Source organism: Mesoplodon mirus, assembly GCF_964341445.2.
Source record: "Mesoplodon mirus genome assembly, chromosome: 18".
Taxonomy (NCBI): domain Eukaryota; kingdom Metazoa; phylum Chordata; class Mammalia; order Artiodactyla; family Ziphiidae; genus Mesoplodon; species Mesoplodon mirus.
Window position 1 is genome coordinate 44,903,073 of NC_138994.1, and position 12,669 is coordinate 44,915,741.

The 12,669-nt window shown below is 50.2% G+C and overlaps 1 protein-coding gene across 6 annotated transcripts in view; it reads left to right on the top strand.

Moving 5' to 3' along the window:
* The window catches only part of GAS7 (growth arrest specific 7), a 204,258-nt gene that overhangs the window by 108,345 nt on the left and 83,244 nt on the right, over positions 1 to 12,669 (top strand). The gene's annotated exons all lie outside the window — the stretch shown is intronic.

A 12,669-nucleotide genomic window follows, 5' to 3' on the forward strand; every position in this document is an offset into this window, starting at 1 on the left:
CTCATCCTCCTGCAGCATCCTCTGACTCCCAGCTGGGCTTCTCAAAGAGCCTACCGTGCATCTGAATTGCCCAGAGACCTTTCAGACGTAGAGCCTGGCTGTAGGGTGGGGCTTGGGACCCTGCGTTTCAAACCAGCTTGCAGAGGACGCCTGGGCTGCCGGTGCAGGGACCACACTGGGATGATGGCTATTGTAAAGAACCCAGACCAGTCAATCCAGTGCTGACAGTTACAGCTGCCCACGACGTGGCTGCAGATCACTGGGCAAGTCTGGCCCTGGCTGTGGATGGCGGCCGGGAGGTTTACGGGGAAGATGGGATTAGCAAGGGGATGAACGCTGAGGTGCATTCAGGGAGCAGGGAGGAGCCCGGGGAAGCTCTTGGCAGAGGCTGAGGTGTATGGGGTGCGGGCCGTTGGCGGGGTGCAGCGTGAGTGGTGAGCAGAGGCGCTGTGTGCCAGGAGGTCTGGAACTGTTCTTCTGGAGCCTGCCTTGGGTGTGGGGAGAATTCTAACTTCGGATACAGGGAATCCCAGGATGCCAGGTGGTCGTCTGGTTCTTGGCAAAATAGAGAGCAACCATGCGTGGCTCTGGGAGTGACAGGGAAGGGGCGGACAGGGGCCCTCAGGACAGAAGAACTCACCAGAACTCCCCATGGTGAGAGGGGAGGCACTGAGCTCCAAGGTAGCGAGGCAGAAGCCCAGGTGTTTGGGGCCCAGGCAGCGTTCCAGGACCGCCTCTGAATCCCGTGTCTGCACTTGAATGTGCCTTTTTCCCTCCGACAAAAATGGCACGTCCTTAAAAGAGAGATACTAACATCCAGAATCATTGAGCATTAGGCTATACCTTTCAAACAAAAAATAAACAAAAAAACAACCCTGGAGACCATCTGGTCCAACTTCCGTATTCTTGAGATGAGGAAATTCTGTACCAGCAGAGATGAAGTATGTTGCTCAAGGTTCACAGCAAGACAGCGGCAGCTCTTGAGTCCGTGTTGTCCGCATGGTGCCCCAGAGCAGTGGTAGATCCGAAACCTCGATGGCCATGTCCTTGGCTGTCCCATTTGTCTAAGTTTTATATGCACCAGGAGCTCAGGCTCCAGAAATGGCAGCTGACTTGGGTTGGTCGGAATCGCACCCTCTCTGACTCATAGAAACAGTACCAGTCTCTCTTAGCCTTAATCTCCCTCCGGTGCTCATGGTTCAGGGCCAACTAGGGATCTCTGGGAACCAGCTCGCAGAGTTAGAAGTCTTTGATTGGAATCACTGGGACCCCAGGCCGTTGGCACTGCAGAGTAACTGGAATGCGTCTCCATGGTGAGAAGACTGGCCGCCCCTGGTTTCTTTTGGTGCCTGCAGGCCTGCGAGTAGCAGCCGTAAAGCTGGATCAGCTGGATCTCGGCCAGACACCGGCCGTCAGAGACACCCATCTTTGTGCCCTAATGAGCTCTAGTCTGCCTCCCTTTAAAACGGTACCCACTGCCCACGAGGAAGCCTGCTTTTACTCCCGGAGCAGCTGTGGACAACAGCTGTCTTTGAAGTTCCTTTCTGGCGGGCAGGCTGCTTTCCATGAGGTACCCAAGCCTCTGACTTCCCCGGGCTAGCAACTTTCAACTCCCTGCCTCCCTTCTGAGCTTCTTAAATCCATTTCGAACAGAACATAATGCTTGGGAAATTTGGTTATGGGGTTTTCTTCAGAGTCATAACAACTTATGAAAGTGCCAGAAATGGCATAGGCATTTTGGGGTTTTGCACCTTAATACTAAAGAAAGGCTGTGTTTCTTTTTCCCCTCCCAATACCAAGTGTTGGCAAAACTCTTATTCCCAGCCTTTTTCCTCTGCAAAGGGAAACTGGACCCGGAATCATCTAGAGGGGTCTTCACCCTACCAGGAGTTCCTAGGGAGAGTGTTTCTGGTGACTGAGCCTCAAAATGTCCTGCAAAAAGCATCTTCTAAGGCAGGATCATTGATATCATTATAGAGGTAAACTAGTATAGAAAATCTAGGATGCGTTTCTTTGTCTTTCTTTTTCCTCTCCTAAGATGTATCTTGAGATCCTTTACAACTATGGAAATGGTGAAACTTTACCCCAAGTCCTTCCTCTCACAGATAGGGACATTTCAGCCCTAAAGAGGCCAGAGCAGTGCCCTGGAGCAAAAGGGAGGAGAATTCAGTGTTCAGTCTCCCCACAGTGGTTTGAGGTCTAATGCCCACAATTTTTATAATAGTATCCTAGTTTGGGCATAAACTTAATGATCTACAATTTTTGTTAATCACTTCACTGGTGTCTTTCCCACCAATCCTGAGTCTGGAGTGAATGAAGCGGTATCTCTAGACCAAAAGAGTTTCAGACTGCTTCCTCTTTGGACCCCAAAAGAGTTTGGGGGAATCATGCAGAAAAAAAAAGAGTCATGTTTCATGACCGTTTATGTCCCTCGTCAGGAGGTCTCTGCTGCCTCTTTATGCAGCAGCTGCTTTTGCAAGTTTGCGCTGGTCATTTAAATGCCTTGAAATTTCTCTCGTGGAAGTTTTGGGTTCTGTTGTGAAAGACGTGCCTCAGGTTGTGGAACCCCAGTGGTCTCCTTTATATAAATTTATTTAGTTAGTTTTGGCTGCGTTGGGTCTTCATTGCTGTGTGCGGGCTTTCTCTAGTTGTGGCGAGCAGGGGCTACTCTTCATTGGCGATACGTGGGCTTCTCATAGCAGTGGCTTCTCTTGTTGCAGAGCACAGGCTCTAGGCGCGCGGGCTTCAGTAGTTGTGGCACGCGGGCTCAGTAGTTGTAACTCGTGGGCTCTAGAGCGCAGGCTCAGTAGTTTGTGACGCACGGGCTTAGTTGCTCTGCAGCATGTGGCATCTTCCCAGACCAGGGCTCGAACCCGCGTCCCCTGCATTGGCAGGCGGATTCTTAACCACTGTGCCACCAGGGAAGTCTGCACCCCAGTGTTTGAGGGCTGGCAGCCCTTGGTTTTATAGACGAGGAGACACATCCAGAGAGGCAAAGAGGACTGCGTAAATCACAGCTCGTTGCCTGGGAACACAGTCTCTTTAAGCCTAGACCCCTGTGCTTTCTGCCGATGCTCCCGACAGTGGAGGTAGGATGTCAGAACAGCCCCTGCTATTTTTATCTGCTAGGGGAGGGGTAGGAGGAAGGGAGCCAACATTCTCAACAGCCCATCAGGAAGCTGAGTCTGAATAAAAATGTCTTTGTTAATCACAAGTGAGCAGAATCACTTGGGTTTTTCCTGCTCAGAAGCCAGAAGTTGGAACGGGCTGCCGGGAGCTCACTGCCTCTTCCTTTATAGCTCCGAAGCATCAGGATCAGACACACCTGAGAAACAGGACAAAAGTTAGGGGCTTTCTCTGGGGTTCCCCAAGCCCCTCCAGACTCCAAGGTGGGGAAGCAGCTGTGGCTTCCCATCTTACTCCCGGAGCCGTTCTCTGTATTTCAGGAACATCCACGGGAACCCCTTTCCCCCTGTGGCCCTCAACACGGCCATGAGGCCTCTGAGTACCTGCTCCAAACCTCTTAAACAGCAAGAGTGACTGTGATACTCGGTGACATGTTTATGCTGTTTGGTCAACGTGGAGATTCTCCCAGGAGATGCTGAAGAGAGGGCATCTCTCAGATCCATGTCATGCTGGATGGTGTCACCAGGAAAAGTACCAGCCATCCAGAGTTCCTCGTTCCTTGCATTGTCTCCTCTTAAACCCTGTTAATTGGCCCTTCTGTCTTATATCTGTAAGACGGTGCAACAGTAATAAAATCTCTTTCCTCCAGGGTTGGTGAAGTGGGGCCCATGCAGGAATGTGTGCCAGGCCCACGTAGAAGCCACGTTCTACCCTCTACTGCTTGGCCCCCAGACACTTCAAGGCCATGAAGTGGCCTCTGAACCAGGAGGGTTCATTCATCCAACGCTTTCTTGTAATTCGCAGTATCACTTGCAAAGCTTTTCATCCATCCTTGCCCCGTTGGAGACCCCGTGGTTTCCAGTTGAGCAAGTTTTCCTGCAGAGGGTTGACTTCCTGTATCCCTGCATGGGCTACATTGTAATTGTGTTAATCAAAATTCCTGGTTCACCAGATCACTCCCTTCCTTTTCAGGGTCAGAAAATACAGAGTTTATTGTTCTGTGTCCTCTGCCTAGTCAATCCTAAGAAACATGCCCAGTGAGTTGACTGGCCCCCAGGGAGGCACTGGGGGGCTTGCTGATGGATATTCAGAGTGGCCAGGACTTGCGCTGAGTCTTCAGGAGCCAGACACGCCTGCAGTGCTCACAGCAGTTCAGCCTCCAGGCCCAGGGCTGACAGCTTTGTGGGTGCCGGGAGAAAACCCCCATGGCACCGATGTCCACCTCTCAGAGTGGATACCAGTGGCAGCCAGGATGTGAGGCTTCCTCTAGCAGCATCGTGGATGGAGGACAGTACTGGAGCCAGTGGGGGCATTGCGAAAGGTCGCTGATGCAGGCAAGGAAAAGCAAGGCAGACGCCCATGGGGAACGGGGCTGGCGAGTCCAGGTGCGTCACCCTCTGGCCACTGGTAGATATCATCCTGGGAGCTTTTCGGGGATGGGGTGGGTACAGGTCTGGCATGATCAAGCAGGGGAGTCCAGCCAGAGGGATGTGGATCATTGCTGTGAAAGTTACCCCATCCATCTATCCATCCATCCATCATCCATCCACCTACTCTGAGCAATGAGGCCTGAGGACACTTGGGTATCAGGTTTAGAAGAGTCCTGGGGGCTTTTGCATTTAAGTGATTAGAGCCTGGTTTGGAAATTTCCTTTAAAATGGACTCAAAGACACAACATTGTAAATCAACTATACTTCAGTAAAAAATAAATTAAAAAAAAGAGTAAATGTGGTACAATAAAATAAAATGGACTCAAAGAAGCAGCCCTGCCAACCAGGTGATTTCTAGTAAGAGGGGTGTGAGTATACTCATGGAGAATTCTGGCAAAACCTCTGACGAGTCGGTCACATTTACTGAGAAATTCTGCACATAGAGAAGTGGAAGGGAGAAAGACATCCTGTGGCTCTGTGGCTCCTGACTGGTAAAAGCTAGAGGTGAGCCTTATGGTTTGACCCCCTTTCACACGGGGTCCAACCAGAGTGGATCAAGGGAAGCAGAAAATCTCAGACTCAGGCTGGGCAATAGTGACACTCTTCTCTGAGTGCTGAGCCCAGCTTTGGCTTTGAGGGCTTCCAAAGGCAAACAAGAGGAACAAATGAGATATTCTAGAAGCCCTGGGTTCCTGAGCTTTCCCTCATCCAGCAAAATGCTTTGGGCCCACCCTGTCCGCCTTCATGGATTTCAGGGCTCAGGGCTCCCTGTGGAAGAAAGTTTGTGGTCTCCAAGGACCCTTCCCTTCTGCCGTGGTCCCTCTGGCTGGAAAACCCGTCCTTCTCTAGAAAATAGAGGAGGACAAATACCAGATGCCAGAGGATGGTAGCGAATTGCGCAGGTACCTGAAAGTCTTGGCAGGAGGGAGGAGAGGAAGAAGGGGACTTTCTTTATCAGGAGGGGAAGGGAGAGTGGGATTCTGCTTCCTGTCTCTCGGTGTCCACACTTTTTTTCTCCTACCTCCTGATCTTTTCTAGTATTTTCTGGAATTTGTGATCCGGGTTTTTATTTCTTTTTTTTTTTTTACACTATGTATTGAGAATCGTCACCCTTACACATGTTCTGTAACTAGGTTTACGATGATTATTTACACATTTTTTATAAGCTGCTTTCAGTGTTCAGCCCTGGTCCTTTTTACCTCGAGGCCTTCATTCTTCACCTGTAATTGTTTTAATCTTTCAGGCAGTTGGAGTACATCTTTCAAGCACTTGATTGGTAAATATCCTGAACCCTTGTCTGTAGAGCAATGTATTTCGCTCGATTTCACTCATGAAAGACAGCTGTGGCGACATAGAATGGACTCAGCATTTTCTACCTAGCGGTCCAGGGGTGTCTTTGGAAATGTGGTCACAGAAGAGCCAAGAGCAGCTTTATTTATGCTCCTTTATCGGAGACACCCTCCTCCCACTTAAGGGGTTGTAGGACCTTTCTTTGCTGTGCAAATGTGTTGTTAGAGGGTGTCAGCTTGTTGTTGGGCTTTTAAAACCCATTTTGCCTGGAGCAGTGCTGGACCTTCCTGTGTGTCTCTTTGAGCTGAGGGAGGTTTTCTTCCCCGGGCCCCCCAATCAACCTTTGTTTATAGTTTCTTTTCTGCTATGGCTTTTGTTCTAGTTTCTTCTTCAGGAACACCTAGCATCTTGGCCTGCTCTTCTGTCGATTCAGTTTTCATGTTTTCCCATTTCCTTTGCATTCTGGGAAAAAAATTCTTCAGTTTGTTTTGTACATAACTGACTTTTTTTTTCTTTTTACAATACTGATTTTATATTCTATTGCAACCAATGTGGATATTCCTTTTATCACTACCTTTTAAATTTCCCTACAGTTTTGAGCACATCCTGTCCTTTTTTTATATCATTTTTTTAAACCAACTTGCCTTTTTTCCATTAGTTTGTTCTCTCCTTATGACTTTGGCGTTTGTATAGTAGATGCTGTATCTTCCTGTCCTCTTTTGAGGTTGCTAAATGGTTTCCTGGAATTTTTCTTCTGGAGACCAGATGAGCTCATGAGTAGAAGTTTGTGCTGCTCCTGAGGCTTCTGGATACTGTTCCTCAATTTAATTTCTGCACTTAAAGAAACACTGTATTATCTTGTGTCCCCCACCTCCCTGTACTCAACGTTGAACAGTCTGTTCAGTCAGTCCATGAAGAGCTGGGATTTATTCACAGGTGGGGCACATGCATTGCTTGGACAGCCATTCTCTGTTTACTTGTTTGGGGAAATAGCCTCTCAAATCTGTTTGAAGCCCAGTTTCTATTACAATTCCCAGTTTCCATCCATGCATCCATCCATCCAATATTCTGGGTACTGAGCTGAGACTAAAGCTAAGAACAAGATGGACATGGCCTTGCCTTCCTGAATCTTACACTCTGTTTCTCTGTTGTGTGGCGCCCCCCCCCTCCTCTTCCTCTGCCCTCTGGCTGGATCTCCAAATCTCTCACCCCTAGAAGAACATGAAGATGCTGTCAATGCCCATCCTCTTCCCACCAGCCTATGAAACTACTTGGGAGGACTACACGTCCCAGAATGCACTGTGCTGTTGTCATGGGTCCCCTCCTTCCTCCCCAGCTATTTTCTCTCAGTCGCTCTCCATGGATAGAAAGGCTGCCAGAGCCTGAGAGAACAATACTTTCACCTGTGAGACAGAGGAGAAGCGCCCAGTATTCTTGTGGACACAGACCCTGAGGCTGGCGGCATCAGTGTGGGAAGTGGGGCCCTGCTTCATGTCTTCTCTCTTACCCTGTAGCCAGAGATGATCTTTCCTTGGGTAGCTCTTCCCAGCTCTGTCTGGGAATCTCTCCACCCTAAACAGGTGTCGGCAGAAAGGTGTGGGGTGGATGTGGGTCTCCAGTCTCCAGCCCCGCTGGGTCTTAAGCTTACTTTTTTTTTTGGTTTTTTGTTTTTTTTAAGTTTATTTTTGGCTGCGTTGAGTCTTCATTGCTGAGCGCAGGCTTATCTCTAGTTGAGGCGAGCTGGGGCTACCCTTTTAAAGCCCGTTGCGATGCACGGGCTTCTCATTGTGGTGGCTTCTCTCGTTGTGGAGCACAGGCTCTAGGCATGTGGGCTTCAGTAGTTGTGGCAGGTGGTCTCAGTAGCTGTGGCACGCAGGCTTCAGTAGTTGTGGCTCACGGGCTCTAGAGCACAGGCTCAGTAGTTGTGGCGCACAGGCTTAGTTGCTCTGCAGCATGTGGGATCTTCCCGGACCAGGGCTCGAACCCGTGTCCCCTGTGTTGGCAGGCGGATTCTTAACCACTGCGCCACCAGGGAAGCCCCGGGTCTTGGGCTTCTTGGTGGCTCCCTTGCAACCCTGTCCCTAATTGGTTGACCCATACTGAGTGACAGCGGAAGCCGCTTCTGGCCTCCGGGTCGGGGACTGCTCAGCGAGCACCTGTAACAAACTGGTTCCCGAGGGCTGATGGCTCCCAGGCACACCTGGCCACGTGCTGGCTGCTCCCGGGTGTCCCAGCTGGCTGTGTCATTGGGAGGGGAGAACTTGCTGGCGAGTTCTTTATGGAGATACCTTCAGGCGCTGCCAGTTAGGCACCGGACTCATTAGCAGTCATTGCCATGGCAACGGGTCTGCCAGAAAGTGGCTCGTTAGGCTGACAACTTCAGCGCTGTTATATATAGATCTGGGTGTGGGGGAGGGGGGCTGTGAGGGCCGTGGAAATGCCTTTCTTTAGCGCTCCTATTGCTTCTGGGTTTGGGGTGTGAGAAGACGCGGAATGGGGGGACCTTAAAACCGTCCGATCCGGCTGCAAAATCAAGTGTCTGACGGCCCCCCATTACCACCGGCGAGGACCGTTTGCTCACACCTGTGGAAGGTAAGAACCAGGTGCTTCCGGAAGTCTCCTAAGGGGCAAGGGGTCCTGGGTTGAACTTGAAGAAACTGGGGGGCGTCTGAGTGTGGGGTTCGTTCTGCCTGGAAGCTGCAGAGGCAAGATAAGGTCTCTTGGAATAGTCTATCTGAAGGGTCTGGGCTAGGGGACAGGAGTCTCTTCTTTGTAAGTAGCCAGGCAGCCAAACACTGTCTTTTTATAAATTATTAATTTTCTGTTCCCAGTTTTGATCTCAGAAGTGATGTTTTCTCTCCATCACCCCTTCTAAAGAAAGCTGCAAACCATCTCTTCTGAGTTCATTGAGCATGAGATTTAAGCATACATGTTAAAAAGCAGCTTTCTAGGCTCAAGGCTGATTTGGAGTCAGAGCCCCGGAATCTGCACTTTAACCCACATCGCTGGTGACGGACGGGGTGTCCCAGGGACCACACTTTGAGAAACACCACTGTAGGGGGATTTGTTTTTAATCTCTAGGTGACTTCCCTTTGTTTGTCTGCTCTTATTTTCCCCCTCCGAGGAGGGGATCAGTAGCCACCATTAAGAGGAAAATTTCTTTGCTTGTGCTGTTCTAAGTAAGGAGACAAGGAAGTCAGCCCACAGGCAGGGAACGTGACTGCTTGGACGTGGGCGGTGATATTTCTGCACGTCTCCTGGGAAGGCATATGCTCGTTTGGAGACCGTGAGACAGGCAGGAGAAGCAGGCCTGAGTTACCATCCTCCTTGTGCGGGGAGCTGGGATGTCAGGTGGTCCAGGTGAAGATACAGAGCTGATCACAGACAGCTGGGGAGAGATGAGCTGAGGGTAACTAGGATTTGGGTAACTGGATAGAAACAAAGCTAATAGTTTAAAGTTCGGTTTCACCAGTTAATTAGCTGTGCAGTGTTGGGTGAGATATTAAACTCTCTGAGTCTCAGATTCCTCCTTGTAAAATGGGGAAAAAATGGCATCTCTGTGGCAGGCTTGTGGTAATGGTTAGAGATGAGTTTGTGAAGCACCTGGCCCAGTCCTTGGTGCACTGTAAACATTTGGTGAAAGTCATTATCCATGAGCGCAAATGGGATCTGAGCTCAGATGTTTCTTGAGTACCTTCTCGACTAGGGTTCTGAAGTGGTCTGGAAACTCTCGATGTTCCATAGGAAATAGGGTGAGTGAGTAGGTGCACACATGCCTCCATTGTTGGGGGGCAGAAGAGCCATAGTTTTCTTTAGATTCTCAGAGGATGGGCCGTCATGTACAGTTGAGCAGGTTGTTTACTCAACAAGGGGGCCCAGATTGGGGGGAGTCAGGGGCAGCTGAAACCCAACCTTGCACTCAGGGGTCTGGCCCATCTGGGGAAGAGGCAGCGTTTTCTCATTCCCACAAAGCAGTCCTGTGCATGAGGTTAAGAATTTCTTAGTTGGAAGAAACTGGCTTCATGTCCCCCGATTCACACTCCTTCGGCTCATGTTCATTGTAGGTGGGGCCCCCAACCTCACCCCCAACCCCTGCTTCTAGTTCCTATTCCCATGGGAAAGAGCTGCTGAAATGGAAGGGGAGAAGCCACAGGACTAGGGAAGGCAAGGGAAGGATTTAAGTTGGAAGGAAACTAATTAGAAGAATAGGTTTGGCAGAGACCTTAATTACTGGGTAGTTACGCTGAATCCTCTTGATGGCTGTGGGGCAGCTCTCCCAGGAGGCCTGTCCCTCCATGACCACGAGGAATGAGGTAATGGTGGTAGTTTGGGCCTCTTAGATGAGGGCCTGCAGGTGGGAAGGCCAACTGTGTGTGTGTGTGTGTGTGTGTGTGTGTTAAAATAAACCTAACATAAAATTTACCGTCAGTGACATTTATACCTTCATAGTTTTATGCAACCATCACCACTGTCTAGTTCCAGAACATTCTCATCACCCCAAAAAGGAATCCATGTCCCCATTTCCCCCTCCCTCCAGCCCCTGGCAACCACGAATCTGCTTTCCGTCTCTACAGATTTTTCTGTTCTGGATATTTCACATCAGTGAGATTGTACGATATGTGGGGTTTTGTGTCCAGCTTATTTCATGTAGCATGATTTCAAGGTTCATCTGTGTTGTAGCGTTTATCAGTATTTCATTCCTTTGGATGGCTGAATATTCCTTTTTATGGACACACCACATTTCGTTGGTCCGTTCATCAGTTGACGGACACCTGGGTTGTTTCTACCTGTCGGTAATTGTAGATAATGCTGCTGTGAACATGTGTGTACAATTCTGTGGTTGAGTGTTGTTTTCAGTTCTCTTGGGGATGTAGCCAGCTGTCTGCACATCTTTTTTTTTTTTTAATATTTATTTATTTATTTGGCGGCTCTGGGTCTTAGTTGCGGCATGCGGATCTTTAGTTGCGGCATGCATGTGGGATCCAGTTCCCTGACCAGGGATTGAACCCGGGCCCCCTGCATTGGGAGCACGGAGTCTTAACCACTGGACCACCAGGGAAGTCCCTGTCCACGTGTCTTTGACTCCTGACTTACTACAGGCCAGCCAACAGGAGGAACTTCTTTCTGGAAGAGGGGAGAAAACAAGGGGACTGTGGCTGCCTGGGGGGCAGGGCGGAGGCAGAACACAGTCAGATGGTGAGCAGAGCGGGGCCCTGTGGCCATGCTGGAGGGGATGTGGAGACCTCTTTGCCACGTTGGCCAAATTAGGAAGTAGGCTCAGTTGGCCCGGGTGTCCCCTTCCCCTCCTTCAGCACCTCTTGGCCCTTCTGGGCTCAGCATCAGGGATGCCTCCCCCAGGTACCTTCCAAAGGGTCCTGCATTTCCTGGACGGGGGAGACCTCAGAGCCATCATGGCCCCGACCTGGTCATCAGTGTCCTCAGATGGAAACCTGGGCTTCTTCTGACCCTACAGAGTTAGGCAGATTAACCAGTCATTCTAAAGAGAAAAGCACCATGCAACTGTGGAGACAGGACAGATGTCACTGATGCTATTTCACAAGGGGGACCCAGAGGGATGGAAGGTTCGGTCCACTCTCTCCACCAGTCCAGCTAAGGAGAGATCTTTTCACCAGAGGATGTGAGTCAGCATCTTGACCCAGTGGCCTCCCCTACAGGTCTGTGTTTGCCTTCTAAGTTGAGGAGTCCTGGAAACAGAAACCTCAGAGAAGGGACTGTTAATGGTGACATTTGAGCCGCAGTGATGGGGAGGGTGGGGCGGAGGCCAGGTGTGTGCCCCTGAACTTCACATTATAGGAGGCAGAAGCTGTGTAAAGCCTGGTCTTGCTCAGCGTTGAAGAGACCCCCATTCCGCTGGGAACGCCCATTGGGCACAACTGGTGACAGACACTGTCCTAGGTGACCAGTTTGTTATTAATCTCCATGGCATCTTCCACAACTGGGCTGATGTTTCACAGATGTGGCAATAGACGCAGCTGGTTTAGTCATTTCCCCAGGTCACGTGGCAGCTAAGGGACCCTGTCAGGATTGAGTGAGCCTGAGGCCAGAGGGCTGGTTTTCACTGTGCTTCTGGGTGCCTCTCTCCTCTGCAACCTATTTCTGGCCACGTCCGTTTCTGAGCCTTGTTTAATACCTCTTAACAATTTCTCATTTTTTACCAGGTTATTTAGACACGCTGTAATCTGGCCTTCCCTTCTTGGATGCTCTAAGTTACCTGAACTCAAGCAGAAGCAACCTGGGTCTATTGATAGAATGTTCCTCTCTTCAGCCAACCTCCTGACCTCCCTGCTCGTATTTTACTCCCAACTCCACTCAGCCAGAATGTCTGTCTCCTGCCTGTGGGATATGTTATCCACACAGACACTGTACTCATCACAGGGCTTGCATGTGTTTCGATCACCTTCCAATCTGGAAGAGTCCGGAGCAGTGTCTGGACGCCTAGGTAAACGTGCACAGTGGTGTGCTTGGGCTCAGTGGACATGCTCTGCTGGTGAGGACGCCTCCTGGCTGCTCTCTGGCCCCTGGTAGTTCTTTTAGAAGCCAGCGCACGGAATCAGAGAGGAGCCGTAAGTTAACAGATGTGGGGACAGAGCGATTGGGGCGTGGGGGGAAAGCTCTCAGTTAAATTGTGAAAATTCATAATGAAACGTACACCACCGTTACTCAGAGGGCCACGGGGTGGCTGTGTTTACTCGAAGTCCCAGGAGAAGCTAGGATTGATCCCATCCCACTGAGGGTGTGCAGGGCACCGCAGGAAGCAGAAGCACGTGGCTTTGCAGCTTCAGAAAAGCTGAGCAGTCTGGGA